The 26240-nt window shown below is 44.0% G+C and overlaps 1 protein-coding gene across 2 annotated transcripts in view; it reads right to left on the reverse strand.

The window, feature by feature from the left end:
- Positions 1-20178, reverse strand: part of LOC135220847 (centriolin-like) — a 601514-nt gene extending 581336 nt beyond the window's left edge. Inside the window, exon 1 of one of the 2 annotated variants that reach the window (XM_064258407.1) lies at positions 20026-20178. The gene's annotated coding sequence lies outside the window, so the exon portion shown is untranslated. Of the gene's footprint in view, positions 1-19643; positions 19774-20025 lie in introns of those variants that run through there. The other variant, XM_064258408.1, reaches the window with a different exon arrangement.
- Between the last annotated feature and the right edge of the window lie 6062 nt (positions 20179-26240).

Genomic DNA, 26240 nt, shown 5'->3' on the forward strand with positions numbered 1-26240 from the left:
ATGAAAATGAAAGAATACTGCAATCACGCTCTCGGCAACGAACGCACAGGGCAAAACAAAAATATAATGAAAAGAGTACTTACATTTTTCAATTACACACTTTCGCCCAAAATACATGACTCGGCGCGAGCGCGCCCGCCCTCGGCACCGAGACATAATTCAAGGGTTCAATTCATGAAAAGAGAGGAAATCGCCGCATCTACGGCGATAGCTCCATGTTGGTTCATATAATTAAGTAATGAAAATGAAAACAGTGTACTTACAGTTTCATTTTCAAGTCAAACAAACCATTAGTAGAAAACACAATATAAAACAAAGCATACGACGATGAAGCGGGCAGAGAGCGATGACGAACACGTCCTTCACCACCCGCGGGCCGAAAGCAAAAGGCTGCGCGACTGTCGGACAAGCAGTTAACTACCGTTCTCCCTTGTTCGAGCTTACGACCGTTTCCAGCTGCCGCTAGCTACTTCCTATTGTTAAAGGACCGATGGTTTGTATTACGTATCGGAACAAGAGATCTTTTCTTTAAAACTCGAGATCCAAACAGTGCCGCTAACTCACCAGAACCATCTTGCACAGCCTTATCCATGCAAGATAGGACACTGTGCAAAGTTTCTGGATGTGCAAAGTTTCTGGATCAAGAAAATCTGGCTCACTCGTCTTCTTAGCCAGCACCCCAAGTGACCAATCCAAGAAGTTAAACACCTCTAAGACGTGAAAAATTCCCTAAGGTGCTGATCTAATTCCGACATACTCCAGGACGCCTTTGCCGAATTGAGAGACTGTCTTCTCTGACTCTACAAGACTCGAGAAATCTGAATCTGCAGACGAGGGTAGCAACAAGCCCATAGCCTCTTCCGTCTTATACCATATGCCTCTCTTCCCTGTCAGCTTGGAGGAGGAGAGCAATAAACAGTTCTAAGTGTTTCCTTCTTAGATAAAAGCCAAGAATCCAAAGACTGGAGGCTTTTCTCATTGAGATCGCAGGCTTCATCTTTAAGAAAGCCGAGGATTTCAGGGTTTTTTGTTCAAAAAAGTGCTCGAAAACAGCGATCCCCAAACTCGGGAGAAGAGGAGCCGCAGGACTCCAAGATGGTCCCCAAACTCCCCCCCCCTTAAGAGTAACGAGCTAAAACTTTATAATTGCCACAGTCCCTGGTGGGGGGGGGGGGGGGGGGGGGGGGGGGGGGCGTTGGTCGAAAACTTCTTCTTCAGGAAACCTCTTCAAGGTCAAGGTAGAAGGAGATCACTCTTTCTGATCGATTCTCTATCAAGAGAAGTAGCTCTAGGAGAAATGCTTCTAGTAGGGGAAGGACTATAGAAACAATAACGTCCCCACAACTAGTAAGAACCTCGCGTCTGACTGGGTCATGCCTAGTCGGCGCCTCGCGCATTGGTAGGCTGCTCGCGCCTGGCTGGCGCTTTAAAACCTTGGAGGCATCACGCGTCTGTTGGCGTCTCGCGCCTGTCATGATCCTCGCGTCTTGATGACGCTCGCGCTTCTGGGAGGCGTCGTCCCGACGCTGGCTGGCGCTCCGTCGCGGTTTGCCTTGCAGCGTCCTCGCGCTTGCCTGGCGCATCGTTCTCCTGTAGGCGCCACGCTTCTGGTTGGACGTCACGCTGCCTCGGAGCCCGTCCTCGCGCTTCTCTCCGATGAGGCGTCACGCTTCTGGTTGACGTCTCGCGCCTCGCAGCGTCCTGGAGCTCTGGCCTGGCGCCTTCGCTCCTGTGGGAGGCGTCATGCTTCTGGCTGGCGTCACACGCCTGTCTGGAATCTCGCGCCTTCTTGGCGTCCTCGATCCAAACTGGCGTCACGCTTCTGGTTGACGTCTCGCGCTTGGAATGCTTGACGCGCCTGACTGGCGACTCGCGTCTGGCTGGCGCTTCACGCTTGGCTGACCTTCGCGTTTAGAAAACTCGACTGCTCTTGTCTGGCGTCTCGTTCGCCTGGAATGGCTCTACGCGTTTCGTTGGCGCAGTCGTGCCTGGCTGGCGCTTCATGATAAAAACATGATATTGTCATGTTACAATAAAGTTTTATACATACTTTACCTGACAGATATATACTTAGCTATAGACTCCGTCGTCTCCGACAGAATTTCAAATTTCGCGGCACACGCTACAGGTAGGTCAGTGATCTACCGCCCTGACCTGGGTGGCAGGACTAGGAACCATCCCCGTTTTCTAATCAAATTCTTCTCTTCACCTGTCTCCTGCGGGGAGGCTGGGTGGGCCATTAATCGTATATATCTGTCAGGTAAGTATGTATAAAAATGATATTGTTAGAATACAATAAAGTTTTGTACATGCAACTTCCCCGGCAGATATATACTTAGCTTATGTCTCTGACGTCCGACAGAAATTCGAATTTTCGCGGCACATGCTGCAGGTAGGTCAGGTGATCTACCCCCCCCCCCTGCCGCTGGTGGCAGGAATAGGAAACCGTTTCCCGTTCTAGAACCAGATTTTCTCTTCCACCTGTCTCCTGAGGGGAGGCTGGGTGGCCATTCATCGTATATATCTGCCGGGTAAGTATGTACAAACTTTATTGTATTCTAACAATATCATTTTTGTACATGCAACTTCCCCGGCAGATATATACTTAGCTGATTGACACCCTTGGTGGTGGGTAAGAGACAACTATTTACTGAATAGACAGGTAAACAACATACGTTGTAGGTAATAAATAAATAAAACCTTGGTTCCTACTTGTTCAGGCGGAAGATTCCATGGCTAATGCCTAGGAATCTGCTTCGCCTCAAGAGCCTCAGCGAGGATGTGCGACCTATGGCTAAGAGTTCTTGTGGGTCTGTCGATGTGGGGTCTTATCCATTTACTCGACAGAGCCTCTTACATGACAATATCCCTATGCCTAGTGGCATAATTAAGGAGCACAACACCGATCCCGATCACCTGATCCTAACACGAGGTTAGTGCTTAAGTTGAAAAGAGTTATCCCCAAACTCCTTTCAAACAACCCAAAGAAAAAAACACGACGTTAACTAAAATTTAACTCACTAGTTAAGGATCAGTATCGGCTCCCTATCCCCAGCAATGTATCCGCAGACACGTATCAACCAAGAGAGAAGGATCTCTTGTGGGTTATCTTGACATCCTTCGGATATGGGAAGTCAACACAGAGTTGCATCTCCCGTATGTGACAGCTAATATGTCCTTATGACATATTGTTAAGGAAGAACAAGAATACAGAAAAGCTCGCACTTCATGCGCTTTTAATTCTCAGCTGTTTGAAGGAATCATCAATGCACTTGTCAAGTGCTTAGGAGATCACATTGTCTCAAAGAAGGCCAGGGCATTCTTTGATATAGATCTCTTCTGGGTGAAGCCTGGAGCCTGGCTAGCGCCTCGCGCCTGGCTGGAGCCTTGCGCCTGAATGGCGCCTAGAGCCTGGCTGGAGCCTTGCGCCTGGCTGGCGCCTGATTGGCTCCTCCCTCCTGGCTACGCCTCGCGCCTGGCTGGAGCCTTGCGTCTGGCTGGCGCCTTGCGCCTGGAGCTTGGCAGAAGACTTCATGATTACTGTCTATGAGTCTGCCTGCCTCAAGAGTTTCAGCGAGGTAGGGACCTATGACTGACAAACCCTTCTGGATCATGTCAATGGGGGCTAGCCCGCTTACACGACAGAGCCTTCTCGGATCGTGCCAATGGGGGCTGACCCACTTACATGGCAGAGCCTTACCTGTATCATATCAATGGGGACTAGCCCTCTTACATGACAGAGCTTTAGGTTTCTCTTTACTGGAAGGAGCCTTGCGCCTGGATGGATCCTCAATCCTGACTGGAGCCTAGCCTTGAAGGAGCCTGGCACCTGATGGCGCCTGGCTGGCTTCTAGAGCCTGGCTGGCTCCTAGAGCCTGGCTGGCTCCTAGAGCCTGGCTGGCGCCTCGCGCCTGGCTTGGCTCCTCCACACTTGCTGGAGCTTCGAGCTTGGAAGAGTCTCTAGCTGTCTGGCGATGTCCACATCGGACACTCTTATATCTGTCCGATTTGTTCGCCTCTGGCGCATTTGCGCCAGGTTGGAGGCCCGCTCCTTCTCAGTATCCGGCCATGACAGAGTTCCTTGGAACTGTCCGCCTCTGGCGTTTTTCGCCTGTATTGGCATTTGGCGCTTGGCTGGCGCTACATTGTCCGAGAGTCCTGAACAACCACATAGTTTATCAGGAGACTGGAGAAGGGTGGAAGAAATTCTTCCCCTTTTGAGCTTTTGGCCCCTGGCAAGGGGAGGTGATTTTAGTCAGCTACACCCAGTAGAACGACAGGATATCTAACAATACGAGAGAGACGAGTCTTCCTCCGAGGAGGATCCTTCGTGAACACTTCTTTTTTGCTAACGAGATCTCTTCTTACATGTTGATGAGGTTCCTCGTTGCAGAATCTTCCCTATCCTTGCCCGAAGGAAGGAAGGAGTCTGGAAGTCGAAGGAGAGACTGAGCTGAAATTGGGGGGAACCCTGATTTCTAGCTCTTATTGTATTCTTCTGACTACCTTCTGGGAAGCATTTTGAGCCCTCATCACACCCCCCGAAGACTCTGTAGGCAAACGTTTTAAACCATCTCTTCTTCTGTAGATGAAAATGTAAGTACCCTGCCTGGGGCAACTAAACTTCTATCTGAAAGCGTTGCGTCAGGAATAGAGGGATTTAGTTCTTTTTGCCAGACATACTATGCTGGCAAGAACCCATTGCCGAGTCTCCATTGAATCTGATGCGAGATTCCAATGCACAAAAATTCACTTGTCTTCTTGGTCGTTTAGGGCTAAGAGAAACAAAGAATTCCTTCATAACTTCCTCAAAGAAGTTTGATGAGGAGCAGTTCCATTTTTGTCGGAACACGGAATCTGTGGCCACAAAAAAAAATCCCATTCGAAGTACATGATATCCTACTCTTGTCGTATTTGCGGTATCGTATAAATCCCGAAGATCTTATCCTCTGTTATCTCTAATTCCCCTTGTAGAGACAGAGTATGGCCTTTTACTGCGTTCTTTGATAGCAGATATATACATAGGTGATTCTTCCCTCTGAAAGTGAAGAAAAAACCTCGCTATGTGGTTCACAGAGGTATCGGAAGAGGACAGTTTCCTCATTCCATCTAGCACGATCTGCAGCAATTCTATGTCTTAGCCATGACTATTGTCATTTACCTTGAAAAAACCTCTCATTCATGTCCACTTCTGGTCAGTCTGCCACGCGGACAGACTCAGAGTGGAGAGGTTTTATAGGTCTATTTATAATAGATTCTGATAGAATATCCAGATACTCTTGGAAAAGCCTTACGAAACATGCTGTGAGAAGAACGTGACTTCTGTGAATCCAACCTCTCTAAGGCCAAAATGAGGCATACATCCTCTCTTCCTTTGACGCCCAGTTATCTTAATATCTGTTAAGAATTTATAACTAGGGGTGGGAAAAAAGGCTAAAGTTTTATTCCCCTTCTTTAAATTTAAAGATGTCTTATATTGCTACCTCTCTTGGTTCGAGGAAAAAGAAGCAGTCTAAAGGAAGCCTGTTCGTCTTCTACCTTACAAAGAGATCTATGAAGAAGACTTTCCGCAGGTTCTCACAACTCTTTTCAATAAATGTTAGACATACGTTAACAGTTATTATCTTTCGATCGAGAAGGTTTTCACGGACATGCAAAATCTTGCATCGAACCTTTAAGGATCGTTACGTTCCGTGTCTGTTCCCAAATAGGTTCTCTTTTGTTAACGCGACAGAGGGCGAAAAAGAGATTCTCGATGCTCTTTGCGATATGAGAGAGTCGTGGAATTGGCCTAAGTGATTAAAAAAATCATTTCATCATTCCTTGTAAGCGACCCCTTTCCGATTAAATGGGTAACGAAATCAGGAACGAATCTTGCCGTTACCGAGCCTCCGAGAGGCTACTGGTTTGTTTGTTTTGTTTGTATGGTGTTTTTACGTGACTTCCGAACCACGTCGAGAGTGAACTTCTATCACCAGAAATCCACATCTCTCACTCTCAATGGAATGGCCGAGAATCGAACCCGCGACCACCGAGGTGAGAAGCAAAACACCAAACCAACCACTACTGGACTCTTAGGTTAATAACTCGCTAAAACGAGAAAATATCTTGGATGGTACTTCTGGCGCATTGCGCCAGGCTGGCGCTTCTGGCGCAATTTGCGCCAGGCTGGCGCTTCTGACGCTTTGCGCCAGGCTGGCGCTTCCTTCTAGTTCATTTTAAGGTTATGTGCCAGAACATCTGTGCCCTTATGGTACCCGACATCCTTCACGTGTTAATTCCGTTCTTAGTAGAAAAAACTTTTATATACGTAGTATAGTCCATTCAGGGAAACAACTTCTGCCACTAAGAGAAATGTTTCCCATCCGACTCACCCATCTTCTCTTGAGCAATATCCGATTCTAAAAAGGTTGTGTGCGTTTCTCGAAAGGATGAGAGGAATTATATTATTTCGTGCTCTGCCGTATTAGACTCCTTTATAATACTGTCACATTGTGGTAAACAGCATTAATCTAGGAAACCTTTGTAAGGATACTAGGAATTCTGTAGTTAACCTCGGTATGGCGCATAAGACTTGACCATACCGTAGTCTTAAAGTGAATTCTCTTCTACTACATTCATCTTCTCACTAAGCATGTACTCTAATAAGCCATGCTTTCGTAAGCATGAGAGCATCATATAATATAGAGTTCCGCTGCGTTAGAATCCTTTAATAATGTTACCTACGGTAAACAGCATTGAAAGGTTGTAATATCTTTCTTATTGAAAGCTTCTTAGCAAAAGGCAGACAATATTTTATTTATGTTTGCTTAACTATCCCCTCAATCAGAGGCTAAAACCGCGATTGTAGGGGAGACACGGTTAGTTATTCCATCCCGCAGGAGAGAAGACATGTAACCAACCACTCATGACCGACACCTACATGTTACTGCGTTGGTCTCTAAGGCGCGATAGCAGTCTCCGTTAGCCGTCTGGCCTTACTCTTCCAGAGTTGCCAGCTACTCCATTAAATAAAGGAATCTTACAAAATTATCGAACTTCAGGAAGTTCTTATTAATGCATATTTAAGCGAAACAAGACTTCGATAAATCTAGAAGCTAAGTATTGTTGTCTTAACAATCCCTTTAAGCGTAGTCCTTCCTAGGAAATTCCTGGAAGGATACTGATAATTGAGTTGCTCTACAAAGAAGTAACTACGGTATGTGTGATTTGCCGTATCGTATTCTCATACAGCAGATACTCAACTACCTTCTTTCCCTGCCGAGGCAGATAAAGGAAAAATTTTTACTGTCTTCGTTCTTTTCGTTAATAGAATGATAGAAAGAGTATATATATCTCCTTAAGGAAGGAAGTTAATCCAGGAACTCTTTAAATCTCGTGATTTCCTCATAAATCGCGGAAGAGACAGAATTCCTGTTCGTCTGTAGGGTTTACGGAAGGAAGTAGATATTTCCTATCCGCCATCATACGCAAACGTCGATGAGATTCTTATAAGAAAACTCCAAAGCGCTTGCCTCTTCATAACGAGGGAAGAGCATGAATGAAGGAGTGTGTCCGCATTACTCAAAGAGGAGCCTCGCGACTGACCTCTCTCTCCTTAAGAAGATTTGGAATATTCTGGCGCCTGGCTCCTTGCGCCTAGCGCCTGGATAGTTCCGCGCGCCTGGAATGTTCCGCACGCTAGAAAGGAGACTCGCTCCTGGAACGTTCGCTTGTGTGGAAGGTCCCGTGCGCCCTGATAGTTCCGAGCGCCTACTAGACCCCTTTTAGAAAGAGCCTCTTGCCCCCCGGAAACGTTCAATGGAAGGATCGTTCTGATTGCCACTGTAACTATAAGGCTCCTTGCTCTAGCCGTCTGTTTTTCTGTTGCAATTTGCGCCAGGCTGGCGCTTCGTCTCTTTGAAGCGCCTTGCGCCAGAATCAAAAAATTTTCTAGAACGCGGCTCGCGTTTGGTTGTAGGAACGCGGCTCGCGCTAGTCTGTTTTCTGGAACGCGGCTCGCTGCTGGCTGTTGGAACGTGGCTCACGCTAGCTTGCTGGAACGCGGCTTCCTAAGTTCCTGGCTGGCTCTTGCTCAGTGGTTCTCTTAGTTTTCAGAGAACGCGCTAGATCATCAAAACATATACATTCTTCGTCTTTTTCGGATGTGATGAAGAGCGCACTTTTTTAAGGATGCCTTTTCAATGGCTATCCTTGGCAGTCTGGGACGCTCTACAGAACCTGCCGAGGGGACGCCTGACCGGTGGGGATTCTCTGAAACCCCCTTACTACGGCTTTCGACATTCCTTCTCCCCTGGGCTTGGGAGCTTGAAAGAGGTCTAGGCCTGGGAGCGAGACAGAGCCGATCAACGCACCCTCCACTGCAATGGGGAACACTAGTAATCACTTCTTACCTTTCAATAGCTCGCATTTTGAGCCACAATCCTTGTCTTCAAATTGCAATTATGAATTTGAAGTTTCTGCGAAGTAAGAAGGTGATGAGGATGCAAAACTACTAGTACTGTTATACTCTAATTGCTCGTTAGTACGAGTTTCTAAAAACTTTTAAAAGAAACGTATCTAGTTACATGCTTTACTGACTCCCTAAAGTAGGAAGTCAGTATATTTCCTCAATCAATTCTAACACTTATTACACATATTAATGATAAATATTAATATTTCCCTTTCTTGCAAACTATGGTAGTGTCTACCGAAAATTTCGGTAGTTACACGTCTATATTCTTCGAAATTTTCGAAGCCAAATTCATTAAAAAGTTAATAAAAGCGTATGCCGAACCAAAGACCCAGTACTTCCCTGCAAAGACAGCCCAGAAGATCGATGGCGATGAAAAACGAAAATCAGTCAGGAGGTAGCAACAACATATGTTGACACTACCGCGACAGAGAAAATCTGGTTCTAGAACGGGAACGGTTCCTATTCCTGCCACCCAGCGCAGGGGGGTAGATCACCTGACCTACCTGCAGCGTGTGCCGCGAAATTCGAATTTCTGTCGGACGTCAGAGACATAAGCTAAGTATATATCTGCCGGGGAAGTTGCATGTACAAAACTTTATTGTAACATGACAATATCATTTTTTATACATTCAACTTCCCTGCCGATATATACTTAGCTGATTAGCACCCATTGTGGTGGGTAAGAGACAGCTAACAACTGAAATAGACAGGTAAACAACATATGTTTGTAGGTATTAATAAACCTTGGTTCCTACCTTATTAGGCTGAAGACTTCGCGGCTACTGCCTTGGAGTCTGCTTAGCCTCAAGAGCCTCAGCGAGATATTGATCTATGGCTAAGAGTTCTTGTGGGTCTGCCAATGGGGTCTTATCCACTTACTCGGCAGAGCCTAAAGGCCTTTGTCATTGGGTGCTATTCCAACTAACATGACAATACACCTTGTTCAAGGAAGCACAAAACCGATCCCGATCACCTGATCCTAACATCCATGTTAGTTCTAAGATTGTAAGGAGTTATCCCCGAACTCCTTACAAACAACCAAAAACTCGAACATAATTACACTTTCATTACAAAATATACAAAAAAAAAATTTTGTACTCCCCTACTAGTCATACATACCCTTGATCCCCTACCAGCAATGACACTCTGCTCCCGTGCGACAGTAGTGAGCTTGCTTATAGAAAACCAAGCACATATCTGACAAGAGGGTTTATGTACGATAAAACACAAAATTAAGGATCAGTCTTTGCTCCAAGACCCAGTACTGTATCTGCTGATACAAAAGGACCTAGCGAGAAGCACTTCTCATAGGTCACTCTCACATCCTTCAGATAATGAGATGCAAACACTGAATTGCACCTCCAATATGTAGTCTCATGATATTCTTTAGAGACATATTCTTTTGGAACGCCAAAGACGTTGCTACTTGCCCTCACTTCATGAGTCTTGACCTTTAGAAGACCGAAGGATTCCTCCGAGCAGTTCTTGTGAGCGTCCGTAATAACGCTTCTCACAAAGAAAGCCAAGGCGTTCTTGGACATGAGTCTTTTGGGGTTCTTCACCGCACACCAAAGACCTTGTTGACAAGCTCCCATCTGTCTCTTCCTCTCTAAATAATATTTAAGAGCTCTCACTGGACAGAGAGATCTCTCTATCTCTCTGCCTACAAGGTTAGATAGGCCTTTTACCTCAAAACTTCTGGGCCACGGTTTTGACGGGTTTTTTCGTTCTTTGCCAGAAACATTGTCTGGAAAGAACAGATGGCAGCATCTCCTTTGAACCCCACCGTGGAATCCAGAGCGTGTAATTCGCTCGTCCTCTTGGCTGTAGCGAGAGCCACCAGGAACAAGCATTTCCTAGTGACGTCGCGGAAGGACGCCAGATGTAAAGGCTCGAATTTATCCGATGAAAGGAATTTCAGGACCACGTCTAGATTCCAACTAGGTGTTCTAGGAGTAGCTGCTTTCGAAGTCCCTCAAAAGATCTAATTAGATCGTGTAGATCTTTGTTGTTAGCAATGTCCAGGCCTCGATTCCTGAATACTGAAGACAGCATGCTTCTGTATCCTTTTATTGTCGAGACAGATAGGTGTGATTCCTCTCTCAGAAAGAGGAGGAAATCGGCAATATTCACTATATGAGGTACTGGAGGAGGACAGCTTCTGACCCTTACACCACCTCCTAAAGACTTCCCACTTTGACTGGTATACTCTTCTCGTCGAAGCTCTGCGGGCTCTAGCGATCGAGCCCGCAGCCTTGCGAGAAAACGCCTCTCGCTCTGACAAGTCTTTCGATAGTCGAAAGGCAGTCAGAGCGAGACCTGGGAGGTTCTGATGAAACCTCTCGAAGTGGGGTTGTCTGAGTAGATCTGGTCTGTTTTGGAAGCGATCTGGGGAAGTCCACTATCCACTCCAGTACCTCCGTGAACCATTCCTGGGCTGGCCAAAATGGGGCTATGAGTGTCAACTTCGTGCTCTTCGAAGCTACGAACTTCCTGAGCACTTCCCCCAGGATTTTGAACGGGGGAAAGGCGTATGCGTCCACACCCGACCAATCCATGAGAAACGCGTCTATTGCGAAGGCTCTCGGATCTTCCACTAGAGCAAAAGATCTCTATTCTTTTGGAGAGGAACGTCGCAAACAGGTCTATGTGAGGTCTCCCCCCACAGGGACCAAAGACTTCGACACACTTCTTCGTGTAGAGTCCATTCTGTGGGAAGGACCTGATTTCTCCTGCTCAGTCTGTCCGCTCTCACATTCTTGATCCCTTGAACAAACCTTGTGAGAGAGTTATGCCTCTTTCTTCCGTCCCAGGTTAACAGGTGTCTTGTTAACTGATAGAGGGAGAAAGAGTGCGTGCCTCCTTGCTTGCGTATGTAAGCCAGAGCCGTGGTGTTGTCCGAGTTTATCTGTATCACCCCGTCTCTGACTATCTCTTCGAAGAACTTTAAGGCTAGGTGTATGGCCACAAGTTCCTTGCAATTGATGTGCCAGGACACCTGTTCCTTGTCCAGGTGCCTGACACCTCCCTTGCTCCTAGCGTCGCTCCCCATCCCGACTCCGAAGCGTCGGTAAATAACACTTGGTCTGGGTTCTGCAGAGCAAGCGATACGCCCTCGTTCTTTTGAAGCGGAGGGATCCACCACTTCAGATGATCTTTTACTTCTTGTGGAAGTTGAAGATGTCCGAGAGTTGACCCGTCTTCCACTCCACACCTCTTTGAGGAAAAACTGAAGAGGGCGAAGGTGAAGTCTCCCTAGCGAGAAGAACTTTTCCAGTGAGGACAGGGTCCCTAAAAGGCTCAGGTAATCCTCGCTGAGCTGTTCTTTCTCTCTAAGAAGCTCGAGATTCTCGACAAACCTCGAGCGATTCTTTCTCGCGAAGGATGGATACCCGAAAACCCCGAGAATCCATCTGAATCCCCAGATAGACCAAGTTCTGGCTGGGGATCAGTTTGTGACTTCTCGAGGTTGACGAGCAACCCTAGCGAATCTATCATGTTCCTTGTTACTTCTAAGTCCTCCAAGCACTGAATCTTCGACTTGGCCCTGATCAGCCAGATCGCTCCAAGTAGAGGGAGATGTATCATCCCCGTCTAGGTGAAGCCATCTTGCTACATTCGCATCAGGTTGGTGAATACGTTGTGGAGCTGTAGACAGACCGAAGCACAGAGCCCTGAACTGAAAGATCTTGTCTCCTATTACAAAGCGAAGATATTTCTTTGACAAATGGTGAATGGGAACGTGGAAATATGCGTCTTGCAGGTCCAGAGAGACCATCCAATCTCCTGGACGAAGAGCCGACATTACAGAGGCGGACGTTTGCCTTTCATGCGAAACTTCTTTTTCTGTACGAAGCGATTCAGAGCGCTTACGTCCAGAACTGGCCTCCACCCCCCGATGCCTTTGGCACTAGAAAAAGGCGATTGTAAAATCCCGGGGAGTGTGGATCCTGCACAAGTTCGATGGCCTCTTTTTCCCACATTTGCTCCACCATTTGAAGGAGAGTCTTTCTCATTAACGGGTCTCTGTACCTCGCTGACAGTTCCCGAGGCGTAGATGTTAGGGGAGGGCTGTCGTCGAAGGGGATTACATATCCCTTCTTCAGGACCGACACTGACCAAGGGTCGGCTCCCCTTTTTTGCCCATACTCCTGCAAAGTTCAGGAGTCTGGCGCCCACTGTGCTTGGAGGAGCAACAAGTCACTTTGATTTCTTGAAGGGCCTAAATGAAGACCTTCCTCTCTTTTCAGAGCTCTTCTTTCTGGCAGGGGGACGAGCCGCTGCACCTCCACGAAAGGGCTGCTGAGGAGGACGAGAGTCCTTCTTAACCGTCGACACTACAGGGCGTCCTTTCTTGGACGTTTGCGTTAGTAGGTCTTGTGTCGCCTTCTCAGTTAGCGAGCGAGATATATCCTTCACTAACTGAGAAGGAAACAGATGATCCGATATAGAGGGGCGAAAAGTAAGGCAGTCCTCTGGCTCGGAGAAACCCCTTTCGATAATAGGGATCCAAAAACTGATCTCTTTTTCAGGAGACCAGCACCAAAAAGGGAAGCCACTTCACCCACCCTGAACCGTCCTGTACTGCCTTGTCCATGCAGGACAGGACGCTATGGAGAATTTCTGGGTTTTTCAGAAACTCCGGATCCTTAGATTTGTTGGCCAGAACTCCGAGTGACCATCCAGAAAATTGAACACCTCTAAAGTGACAAAAAGTCCCTTTAGAAAGTGGTTCAACTCTGAAGTGCTCCACGTCGCTCTGACCGATCCTAAGGAGTGACGTCTAGAGGCCTCCACTAAATTGGAAAAGTCGGCATCTGCAGAGGCAGGTAGAGAAAGACCCATAGTCTCTCCTGTCCCATACCAAATACCTCTCTTTCCGTGCAATCTGGAAGGAGGCATGCAGAATACCGTCTTTCCTAACTCCTTCTTCTTGTCCATCCAAGAATCTAAAGAATGGAGTGCCTTCTTCATAGATATCGCAGGCTTCATTTTTAAAAAGGCCGACGATTTTGTCCGTAGCCGAGCTCAAAAGAGCGAGCGAAGGAGAAGGAGGAGCCGCCGGACTAAGAGAATCTCCAAAATTCTTGAAGTAATACAATGAGGCTAAGACTTTATAACTAGAAAGTCCCTCATTAGCAGGGAGGTTCGTCATCAGACAACTCGTCTAACCCTCGATCAGACGAAGGAGAAAGTTCACGTTTGGAGGGAGAGTCCTTCCAAGACCTCCTATGTTCTGAAGGAAGAGGAGCTCCTAGTTTGGAGAAGAGTCATAACCTCCAGGAACGAGTCCCCGACTCTTGCCTCCTGGCTCTTGACTCTTGCCTCCTGACTCCTGCCTCCTGGCTCCTGACTCCTGACTCCTGCCTCCTGACTCCGGACTCCTGCCTCCTGCCTCCTGACTCTGGACTCCTGCTCCTGCCTCCTGACTCCTGCCTCTTGGCTGCCTGCCTCTTGGCTCCTGCCTCCTGCCTCTTGCCTCCAGGCTCTTGCCTCCTGGCTCCTGCCTCTTGCCTGGATGCCTCTACACTCCTGGCTCTGGGCTCCTGCCTCCTGGTTGACTCCTCACTCCTGGCTCTTGGCTCCTGCCTCCTGGGTGACTCCTCACTCCTGGCCGGTGCCAGACGTCTGATCGGTTCATCCAGGTTCGTACTGGTGGAAACCTCACCTCGAGTAGGAGTATCGATCCTGGAGGCAGATACCTCCATAAGTCTGGAGGATCTTTTAATAGGAAGGAAAGTGTCTTTCCTTCTAGGAGGCTCCTTTGACAGGACTCCTACAAAACGACGAAACTCTGTTCCTGCATCGCCATCATGAACCTCTTTGTAGCCTCCTCTTTATCCTCTTTGGAAGGAGGGGAAGGAGGAGGGTGGGGAGGAGTCCATAGCCTCCACCTCCTGCCTCCTTCTCACTCTGGTTGAAAGAATGGCTCTTCTTGCCTTCTTCACTCCCGATGGAGACTCCTCAGGGAAGTTTTCAGGGCTCGAGTCAATATTCGGAGCCTTCCAACTCCTCTTGAGAGGCCGAGATCGATCTGAATCTCTCCAATCACGTCTCAGTGATGAAGATCCCGACGACGAAAAACACTCACGTAGGACGCTTTTACAATAGCGGTCCTTGGCAGTCTGGGTGTCACAGAAACCGCCGAAGGGGACACCTGATCGGTGGGGATTCTCCACAACCTCCTTTCGGCTTTCGACATTCCTTCTCCTCTGTCATGTGAGCTTGGAAGAGGTCTAGACCTAGGGAGCGTTGCTGAGCCCGACCAGATGCCCCCTCCACTACACTGGGGACACTCATATCACTGTCCACTGAAAAATCACTAGCCTTACCTTGTATGGCAGCCATTTTGTTTTCCATCAACTTGAAGGCTGCTTTTAGATCCGCAAGTTCTTTTGCTGGATCTACAGGTTCTGCAATAGGAGAAGGGGCTGCAATGGAGGAGAAGTAGCTAATACTTACCCTTGGGGAAGATCCCAAGCTTGGAATTAGTTCAGATCTAGAACTACTTAAACTTCTATGAGAAGCCTTCCTCACTCTTTCTCTTTCTAACTTTTTTTAAATAATTAGTTAGATTCTTCCATTCGTTCTCACTCAAGTTCTCACATTCCTTACAAGTATTGTAAAAGAACATTCATACTCCCTGCACCTCTTGCATACCGTGTGAGGGTCTACCGAAGCTTTCGGCAACCTCACCTTACAGCCTACATTCACAACAAACGTCTCACAACCATACCAGAGTCAGACATTATTAAAGAAAATTCCAAAATCAAGTCCACAAAACAGTCCACAAAAGCGTATGCCAATCCAACAATCCAGATACGTCACCAAAAAGTCGGTCAAGAAGATCAATTGCCGGTGAAAAAAGAAAAACCAATCGAGAGGAACCAACAACAATGTTGATGGTCCGGGCGACAGAAGAATTCTGATTAGAAAACGGGGATGGTTCCTAGTCCTGCCACCCAGGGCAGGGCGGTAGATCACCTGACCTACCTGTAGCGTGTGCCGCGAAATTTGAATTCTGTCGGAGACGACGGAGTCTATAGCTAAGTATATATTCTGGCAGGGAAGTTGAATGTATAAAAAGGAGATACTTTCCTGTCTGGCGCCTTGCGCTTGACAGGAGAACGGATCTGCTCGGCCTATGCAAGGCTGATGAATCCGATTCCAAATCCGAGGATGACAAATCTTGATGGCGAGTCTGAACCCTCGACAGCCTAGACTTCTTAATAGGCAGGAAATCGTCTTTCCTTCTGGGAGGGTCTCTTGACAGAACTCCCACCAGAGAAGTGATGGAATCCTGCATAGTGCGAAGGATTCTGTTAGTTTTTTCATTATCGTCTACCCTAGGAGTAGAAGATCGGTCTTTAACCGATTCCCATAAGTCCGTGTGAGAAGGAATAACCTTCTTTGCTTGTTTAATTACTGAATGGTCCTCCTCTTGAAAACGCTCAGGACTCGAAGTAATCCTGGGTTCATCCAAACGTCTTTTCAGGGGGCGAGAAAGATCCGCCGATCTCCAACCTCTTTTAGGTGAAGAATTCTCCGAGGAGGAGAAACACTCACGCAGAACGCTTTTTCTGTAGCGTTCTCTGGCATTCTGTGGCGATACAGAAAATGCCGAAGGGACGTCTGACTGTTGGGGATCCTCCACAACCTCCTTACGGCTTTCGACATTCCTTCTCCTCTGGGCTTGGGAGCTTGAAAGAGGTCTAGGCCTGGGAGCATTGTGGAGACAATCAAACGCCCCCTCCACAGCACTGGGGACACTTATATCACTATCCACAGCACTATAATCACACTGCTTACCTTCAATGGCTGCCATTTTGGTTTCCATTTTCCAAAGGGCGGCTTTAAGATTCGCAATCTCAGATGCCGAATCTGTGGGATCTAATAAAGGAGCAGGTACATTAGATGGGGGCAGTAAAAAAGGAGAAAGAGGGGTATAATATTTACTGATAACCCCGCTAGATACAGAACTAGGCAAAGGTTTGGAAGAAGACCTCCTCACCCTGTCTCTTTCCAACTTCAAGTATGAAGTTAGAGATTTCCATTCTTCCGCACTCAAATCCTTGCATTCATTAAAAGTATTATCAAAAGAACATTCAAACATCCTGCATTTCTTGCAAATAGTATGAGGATCAAGCGATGCCTTCGGCATCCTAACTTTACACCCCACATTCACACACATTCTCACCACACTTCCAGAATCAGACATCATGTTGAACAATCCAAATCAAATTCCAAAAACGGTCCATAATCGCGTATGCCAGTACAATCAATGCAATTACGTCACCAAGAAGTCCAAACGAAGATCAATTGCGATGCAAAATACGAATCCAGCCGGAGATACCCACAACGATGTTGCCAGTATGGCCGACAGAAAAATATGATAGAACATGGGAATGGTTCCTAGTCCTGCCACCCAGCGGCAGGTAAGTAGATCACCTGACCTACCGGTAGCGTGTGCGCGAAATTCGAATTTCTGTCGGACGACGGAGTCAAATAGCTAAGTATATATCTGACAGGTAAGTTGAATGTATAAAATCTCAATTTTCCACATTTACGCCCCTCAACCCCGGGCACAGTCGTCGGGTAATAGGAGGCGCGAGATTACATCGATCCTTGATCCATAATCATAAACAAAGTGTATATGAAAAATTAATATGCATATTTACAGTTCACTTTTACACACACACACACATATAGTAAGAGAAAACACAATTACCCTAAAAGCAAACGACAATGAAGCGGGCAGAGAGCGATAAAGAGCACGTCTAAACACCAGCAGGCCGAAAGCAAAAGTGGTTCTTCACCTCCCAGTCGCGCGGCGCACGCACTGTCAGACAAGCAGTTAACTACCGAACCCCTTGTTCGAAAGCTTACGACCTATCCAGCTGCTGCTAGTAACCTTCCTATTGTAAAAGGACCGAAAGGTTTGTATCCCGTGTCGGAACAACTAAACAACGAGTAAAGTAAAATATTTAGGGAATAAAACTTTGCAGTTTCGTCGTCTGCTGTTCGTATATGTGTTTGTGGTGCGAGCGCTTAGGAACCAACAACAGCAACTTGTTTAGGGTGCGATGTGGAGTGAATTGAGACCAAAGTGTGTATAATAACAATCAAATAAGCACTGTGGAGTTTCAGTTGTGATGGCAGTAAGGATAAAACCCACCAATTACAATGTAAAAATGAATTCAGTTCAAACCATAACCCCGGGAATAACAAGTTTCATACTTTCACTAATATAGGCAACAAAATGTAGTTTTATTGTGCTGATTACAACTGCAATCTTGAGTAAGATCAATAAACGTTACATATATACGCTAACATTGTTCAAATGAGTGCTCGGAAGGCTGGGAAATATGGTTGTCACTGATCAGAACCTGTACATCCCAAGGTAGCCGCCATATTGGATTTCAAAACTGCCTTGAAAACATATTTTACAAAGAGCGTCACATGCTTATTTTAGTTCGTATGGGGCTTTCATATATCACATTATGTTGACGAAACTTCAATCTTTGGAATGGTATGCTTGGAGTTGTAATTGCATTCTTGTTTCACCATTTAAATATCAAGTGAATAAGACCTGTCCACCGTGATAAGGGTTGGTAGTCACTGGTGTTTCCTCCTAAGTGCTGGTAAGAGGTCGAGGTTACGATTGTTGTGATGAAAGTGCCCCAGCGTCTATGGATACAAGTGGTGTGTGGATTTAGCACAGGAAATGGGAAGTTTGTTGACACAAGCGACTCTGCAAACATCGAGATGGCGCAATCTTCTAAACTTTTTGATTCGCAAGTAAAAACTTCAAAAGCGTTTTGGGGTTGTGGGCACTGCGTTGGTCACCCTTTTCATTACCCTCTATTTAAATCTTAAAAATTTCTAACTTTGGAGAAAATACTTCAAAATGTGAGTAGAGGTCTTGAGCTCCTGTTATCACCACCAACAACTTATTGTAAGGACAACACTTTTTCCCTATTTTCATTGTAACCAATCATCAAGTCGCGTTGTTCTTACTTCCATCCGATAGAGCGTTCCGCGGCCTTTCCGCCGATGTATAACACATGCAATTCCATTATTTGTACGCTTTATTATATCTAAATGAATGTCTGTAAGAAAACACAAATTTACCGTCTCGGAGTCATTTCTGTTTGCGGTGCGAGACTGCACTACATATCCGTCCGCACCTGTCTATGTCAACTCAGTTTGTCTGTAAATAAATCATCAGTACCCAGCTACCTGTCTTAATCTCTGGTCCTCACATTATATAACTGATAACCATCTCTGGTGTCAGGACGTTTTAAAAGTACTTTTACGGAGGGTGGCCTAGCCATGGTAGCCAGTGAGTTGGCCAGTCCACGTTGTTGACGAAACTTCAATCTTTTGAATGGTATGATTAAAGTTGTAATAGTATTCTTGTTTCACCAATTAAATATCGAGTGAATAAGGCCTGGCCAGCGCGATGACGATGGATCGTCAGCGGTTGTTTACCTTATTTTGTGTAGGAACAAAGTACTTTTGCTTAATTCGAAAGGAGAGTAAAGGTCTTGAGGTGTTGCTCCCACCACCGATGACTCATGACTGGTGCCCATCTCCGGTGTCATGACGTGTTATAGGTATTACTTTTTGGAGGGTGGATCAACAAGCAGGCAAGACTGGATCAGCTAGTCCACTCGGATGTTTCCCCTACGCCATTTTCTAACAAATCCAAATATAGGCTAGGTAGTACATGCAGGCTAGCTAGTACCCATATAGCTAGGTAGTAGTAGATAACAATACTCGGCAAAATGTTGTTAACTGTGAATTTGTGATACCTACCAAAGTAGGCGTAGATCTAGGTAATATAGGCCTAACAATTATTCCGCAGCAACATAGACTATGGCACTTGTGGCTTTTGTGTGCAGTTTTACCTCCTGAACAAGAATTTTAAAGTAATATTTCTTCGGTAACTACGTATAATGTTATTTACCTTTGAACTCTATATTACGTCGGTACATCACACCTGTTGGTACAGTCGTGTAACGACGCAGAATGCTTAGTATATAGAAATACCAGGCTACTAGTATAAATTGGTATGCCAAAACAGTACTAGGTATTAAGACCGGGTACTTGACTACTGATCCCTTTACCAAACACACCACCATCTGTTCCATTAAGAAACTCAGCTAGGCCTACTACTACTGCCTACCTACTGGCAATGCCTGCCAGCTACTTCTGTAGACCACCTAGCCTAGTACTAACTGGGATAGGTACAAGCAGCAAGCAGGGATTGCAATGCAACACACCCAACACCAAAACCCAGTCCTTGCGCAGAAAGGCTCGGACTGTAACGGTCACTCAAGGGCGGAACTCGGCAGGTAGGCTTCCCTGCACCATAAGCTAGATGGGTAGGTAGTTAGGTACTACGTAGGAGGTAGGCACTGCTTAAGTACCAAGCTCCTTACTTTACGTGTCAAGACCAATCATTACATCTTAGTCAAAGGAAAATATTAGGCTAAAGTCCTACATTGTCTCTCAATCACAATCATGTGGCATAATACGACATTATCGTCAATTTATGGTAAACTAACCTTCGACAGTGAGGGACGCACCGACTCCCAAGGACACAACGGCGATCACGCAATTGCAAATCGAATCGCAATTGGCGCGTGAATGACAAGCGAATGTATCACTGCGCAAAAACGCAACTGTGTCGAGAGCTCATATACGCATATATTGGCTTTGCGCAAAACTTTCATCCCTAGCAAAAGACACAATACTAACTCTATTTTATCCCATTTGATGCGATTCTGACCACGATTTTATTTTAATATTACTGTTATACTGACAAGCACTGCGCAGCAATCCCAGAATAAAATTCTTATTATACAGCACGAGCGACCATATCCCGCACGGGAAAATTGCCGCTCGTTAGGGTATCAGTTGTTTTGATTAAGCTGGCCTTATACCAGCACGGGGTCTTCCTCATACGGCAGCCCGTAGTAGGGTGTCGAAGCCGTGTCTTCACACGGGTTTTCCCCCTGCGGCTCCATCGGCTGTCGCGCAGATATCGTTTTTCGAAAAACCCGCTCACTTCACCTTGTAGTTTGCTTAAGATAGAGGACGTCAAACATAGGGTGACTTGTCTGTATTTAATGAACAGGGTGTTAGAAAAAGAAAAGATAGCGTAAATGGTGGACCCACCCAATATATAGTTCCAGGATAGTTCAAGGAGCATTCTATACATTATATTAAGACCTGAAAGGTGATTAAGAAAAGTTCTTCAATTATTTTCACGTGTCGTTTCCTCCGTTTGAAGAAACTGTGAGCAAGTTGCAAGATGGAAGTAGACGACAAGACTCTTATGAGATCACCATTCCTACTAAAGAAGCTGTTGCCCTGAATGTGAGCTAAGTGTAGGTGAAGGTAAATGAAATTGCAGTAAGTATATTTCTGCCGCACGAGAAAAAAAAAACCGTTCGTCTGAACATTTTCATGGCCTTCTCCAGTATTCTAGACCACTTGGCGCCATACGATGCGGCAGGTGAATCTCTGACGCGTCGGAATTTTGCCGCTCGGGATTCATGTGAAGCGCCTCATAAAACGTCATTGATTGCTAGGCAGAGCGGGTTTCCCGTACGGGAAAAGCCCCCACTCGTGTGAAAGGGGTCATAGACAACTATAATGACAGTATAATCAAACAGGTGAGTTTTTCTGTATCTTGTGATGTCATACCACCAACATTAATTATCTTTGCACAGACATTTATTAATTTACAATAAGGACATTTTCATCAAGCTCTAGGGGCTATAAGATTATATGACGGAATTTCATACACATGCACTGCAGTGGATGTGCATCCAACCCCCCAGAAGCGATCGTTCGTGAGCTTCAAATACGCTGTTCATCTCAGGCTCCCGATGGCACTTTTTAGGTGAGTGTTTCACAAACTTTCAACTAACGTTTTTTTCACATACTTAGGACGTCAATGATATTGTAACTCGATATATCAGTAAATTATGCGTTTTATCAATGACTTTAGACCTGTCACATGCAGAAATATAGTGATGCACAAAAATCGTAATATTATAGTGTACAAAAACATGTACAAACCTCATTTTCACCTTCCGAGGGAAATTAAAGTTTTTTCCATTTTTCAGAAAGACTTTCTTTAAGATTTGTTGTTTTAAACATTCGTCCTTATTTGGTGAGCAAACAACAGGATATAGAGTACTGAAATGTGTTTATATAAGCCCAAAACGATAGCTATTTATCTATGATCGAGAAATTTGAACTGTGAGGGAAATGGTTACTAAATACTGCCACCAGATGTCTCTGCAGGAGCAAAATCAAATTGGCGGGCCGCACAAATTTCATCTGCTTGAAGTGGCTGAATTAAATTTAAATTCAAGTGCATGTCAGCGACGACGTGAGAAAGCCAGGGCTCATAGGTAAGTGATAGCAGCTTATGCCATTATCTTTCTCTATCATTTTTATAGCAGTATGAGAGAAAAGTACCTAGTCTAGGTAGGGAATAATTCTGCATTCTCTGGGGATTTGAAATAGGTAGGTAGTACCTACGACTCTAGGAAGAGTTGCTTTAGTTGTAAGGGTTTTCATGTGAGCAAACCTTTAGGCTGGGCTAAAATTGATGTGTATGTAGGCTATACAAGGTGACAAGGTCTCAGCCAAAAATTAAGACTGTCTATGTCTGCAATCATAATAACAGACAGTAATGCAGCTAACACCGTACCTTGTGGCACACCAGATATTACCTTAGCTTCATGCGATTTCTCATCGTTTGCAATAACTATCTGTTTTCTGTTGTGTAAAAATTCTTTTAACCATCTTCCTACTTTATCCACTATATTATGTTTTCTAATTTTCTTTGCTAATATATTATGGTCTAGCTACCTTGTCAAAAGCTTTTGCAAAGTCTAGATAAATCACATCTGTTTCATTTCCGCTTTTCATATTTTTGTATATGTTCTCACGGTGGACTAACAGTTGGGTTTGTGTACTTTTTCCGGGTACAAAACCATGTTGTCCTATATTAAACAAATTATTTTTTATTAAATGTTTCATAATATTTTTCTTCATTACCCTTTCATACACTTTCATAATATGTGATGTTAGACTCACAGGCCTATAATTACTTGCCTCTAGTCTTGATCCACTTTTGAAAGTGGGGGTAATATATGCTAATTTGTGCTCATCATAAATCTTGCCTGTATCTACCCTTTGTCTTAATAATATTGCAAGTGGCTTTGCGATAGAATGAACTACTTTCTTTAACAAAATAGCAGGGACACCATCAGCTGTAGCAGCTCCATTTTTAATTTCATTAATAGCCTGCACAATATCAGCTTCATTAATATCTATGTCAGCTAAACATTCACTATTTTCGTCCCTTACTTCTATATCATTATCTTCATTATCAATTCTAGGGGTGAATTCTCTCTTATATCGTTCTGCCAATATGTTGCATATTTCCTTTTTTTCATTCGTTAATCTCCCTTCAATTCTTAGAGGGCCTATTTCTATTCTTCTTTTATTCATCTTTTTTGCGTACAAGTATACTAGTTTGGGGTTTTGCTTGATATTTACTAGGGTTTTTTCTTCCAAGTCCTGTTTTTCATTTTCTTTTGATTGTATAATCTTTTGTTCTGCATTTTCTATCTAACTTTTTAGTTCTATAACTTTCCATGCATTTTTTTCTTTTGCAAGACCTTTTTTCCACTTTCTGATTTTCTGGAACAAGATCCTTCTGTCTCTTGGTATGCATGACTGATGTTTACTTTTCTTCTTCGGTATATATTTATCCACTATTTTCTCTAATATTTTATACAATATCTCCGTATTTACCCTTATGTCATCACTTACGAAAATGTTATCCCAATCTTTGTTTAATTCTTCATTTATTTCTGACCATTTTATATTTTTAGTGTAGAAGTATTTTCCATATCCTTCCCACTTTTTCATTTCTTGCTTATCTCTGTTTTCACTTGCTTTGGAATGGACTGTTAATTCTATGACATTATGGTATGAAATACTGGCATTATAAACTATTATTTCTTTAACATAATTCACCTCGTTCACAAATACTAGGTCTAAAGTATTTTCCTTTCTTGTTGGCAGGTAATTTATTTGTTGAATGATGTATTCTAGTAGCATATCTAATAGCTTTTCGAATTGCCTCTTATCTTCTGCACTACTATTACTCTTTTTTATATGTATAAATACAACCACAATCTCCTATTAGTTCTTTCCAGTCTACGAAACGAAAGTTAAAGTCTCCAGATAGGAGAATAGTCCAGTCCTTGTGATTTCTACATAGATCATCCAATTTTTCTTATTATTATGTCAAACTTTAGTATTAGGGGGTCTATATATTACTATATTCATTAATTTTTCAGATTCAAATTCTACCACTATTAGTTCACATTCTGAGTTACTGTATTTCTCATATATTTTTCCAAAGCAGAGGAGGTAATTAAAAGGTGTTTAACAGGTAATGATCGTAATCTTGACCCCTTCTGTGCAGGTAAAGTTAATGGACTTAATGTTTCTACAATTTTGAGAGATACAGGTTGTTCTTGCATCATGGTGTCAGACAAAATTTTTCCAAATATCCAACCTGATAAACTACCTAAATGTACAGTTTCTGATTACCTAGGGCGGAAAAATGATTTTCCTGTTACTCGAGCGTTTCTTGATTGTCAATTTTATATGGGGTGGACAGATGTAGTAGTTGCACCTATTGATTGTTGTTCGGTTATGATTGGTAATGTTAAAGGAGCTACTATGCCAGATTCTAAAGATACTTTCCATGCTGCGAGAGAAAAGTGCGATTCAGTATCTGTAGTCACCAGATCTAAGTCTAGTAAGGAATCTAAAAGAATTCCTGTACATCCTTTGTTACTACCTGCTGTAAAATATTTAAACGTTAATAACAGTGATTTTGTTAAATATCAAGAAGAGTGTGCTACTTTGAAGGATATTAGGGATCAGGCTAAGGATGGTACAGTTTTCACTCGTAAAAATCATACGTACACTTTTGAATATGACAATAACATTTTATTAAAGAAAATCTTAGACTAGACTAATAGTCAACTTGCGGGCAAGTCTTTTCTAGTCATACCTAACCAGCTTAGGAATATAGTCTTAGAAGTAGCTCATGAGTCCCCTTCTCAGACCATTTTTCTCATAGAAAATTTATCAGAAAATTTCTTCACTTTACTTCTGGCCTGGCATGACTGTTGATATTTATGACTTTTGTAGGAATTGTGATGTATGTCAGAGGTTTGCTTCAAAGGGTAGGCTAAAAAAAAAGGCAGAACTAGTTAAAATGCCTGTGATTTCCGTACCTTTTGAGAAAGTAGCAGTGGATATCGCTGGGCCTATAAAGTCAAGATCATCTTCAGGTTGCTCTTATTTATTAACTCTTGTAGATTATGCTACTTCCTTTCCAGAAGCAGTCCCCCTAAAAAATATAACTTCTATAGATATAGCAGAGGCACTAGTGACCATCTTCTCTAGGGTAGGAATTCCTAAAGTCATTGTTTCCAACAGAGGGGCTCAATTCACTTCAGACTTGATGGGTAAGGTGTATGAGCTAATTGGTATAAAACCTGTGTTTACCACCCCGTACCATTCGATGGCTAACGGAAAAATAGAGAGACAGCACTCCATCCTAAAATCTATTTTAAAGAAGTTATGCTATCTTAGACCTAACGAATGGGATAGGTCTCTTCCTTGTGCTCTTTTTGCAATGAGAGAGATTCCTACAGACACTAGCGGTTTCTCTCCATTTGAACTTTTATATGGGCGCCAAGCTCGAGGTCCATTGGGCATATTGCATGAATTGTGGTCAAATGGAAAGATTTCGGATGATACGCAAACTTGCTACCAAATTCTTCTTGATCTTTGTTCGAGACTAGAAGAGACTGCTCAAATTGCAGCAGAAAATACAAAAGTTGCTATGAAACGATATAAAACTTACTTTGATGCTCATAGTTCTAATAGATCTTTTGTTACAGGTGATGAAGTTCTAGTAATGCTGCCGGATACGTATAACAAGCTGTTATTAGCTTGGCAAGGTCCTTACAAAGTTCTAAGAAAATTAAATAAAGTAGATTATGTTTTGGATGTTAAAGGAAAAGCTAAAGTTTTCCATGTTAATCTTTTAAAGAAGTATGTTAGAAGATCTATGTTTTGCTTGAATACTTTTGATGGTTTATCATCTAGAGAAGTGCTAGAAGAGGTTACATCATCTAATGTGATGGTTAACTTTTGTATTGTTGAAGATTCTTCTGATACAGAACTACCAACAGTGGGTTCTGAAACTTCTAAAGATCTTTACCAACTTGGTGAATCTTTAACTAGTCCAATGATTACAGAATTAAAAGTAATTTTTAAGTAAATTTGGAAAGATTTTCTCAGATATCCCTGGCTGTACTTCTACGGTTATGCATACAATTAGACTTAAGACTAATGAACCTCTAAAATCAAGGCTTTACCCTGTTCCTGTCCATTTGAGTAATGAATTTGAATCTGAAGTTAATAATTTACTTAAGCTAGGTATCATAGAACCTTCTGATTCCCCTTATTGTAATCCGGTTGTCATGATTAAGAAACCTGATGAGACTTATAGGTTAGCACTAGATTTCCGTGCATTGAATTCAATAACTGTCTTTGATTGTGAGCCAATGCCACTAATTAATAAAGATTTCTTTAAGTTTACAGGTGCCATTTACTTTTCAGAAATAGATATTACTAAAGCTTACTACCAAATTGTTTTGCATCC

Source organism: Macrobrachium nipponense, chromosome 2, assembly GCF_015104395.2.
Source record: "Macrobrachium nipponense isolate FS-2020 chromosome 2, ASM1510439v2, whole genome shotgun sequence".
NCBI lineage: Eukaryota > Metazoa > Arthropoda > Malacostraca > Decapoda > Palaemonidae > Macrobrachium > Macrobrachium nipponense.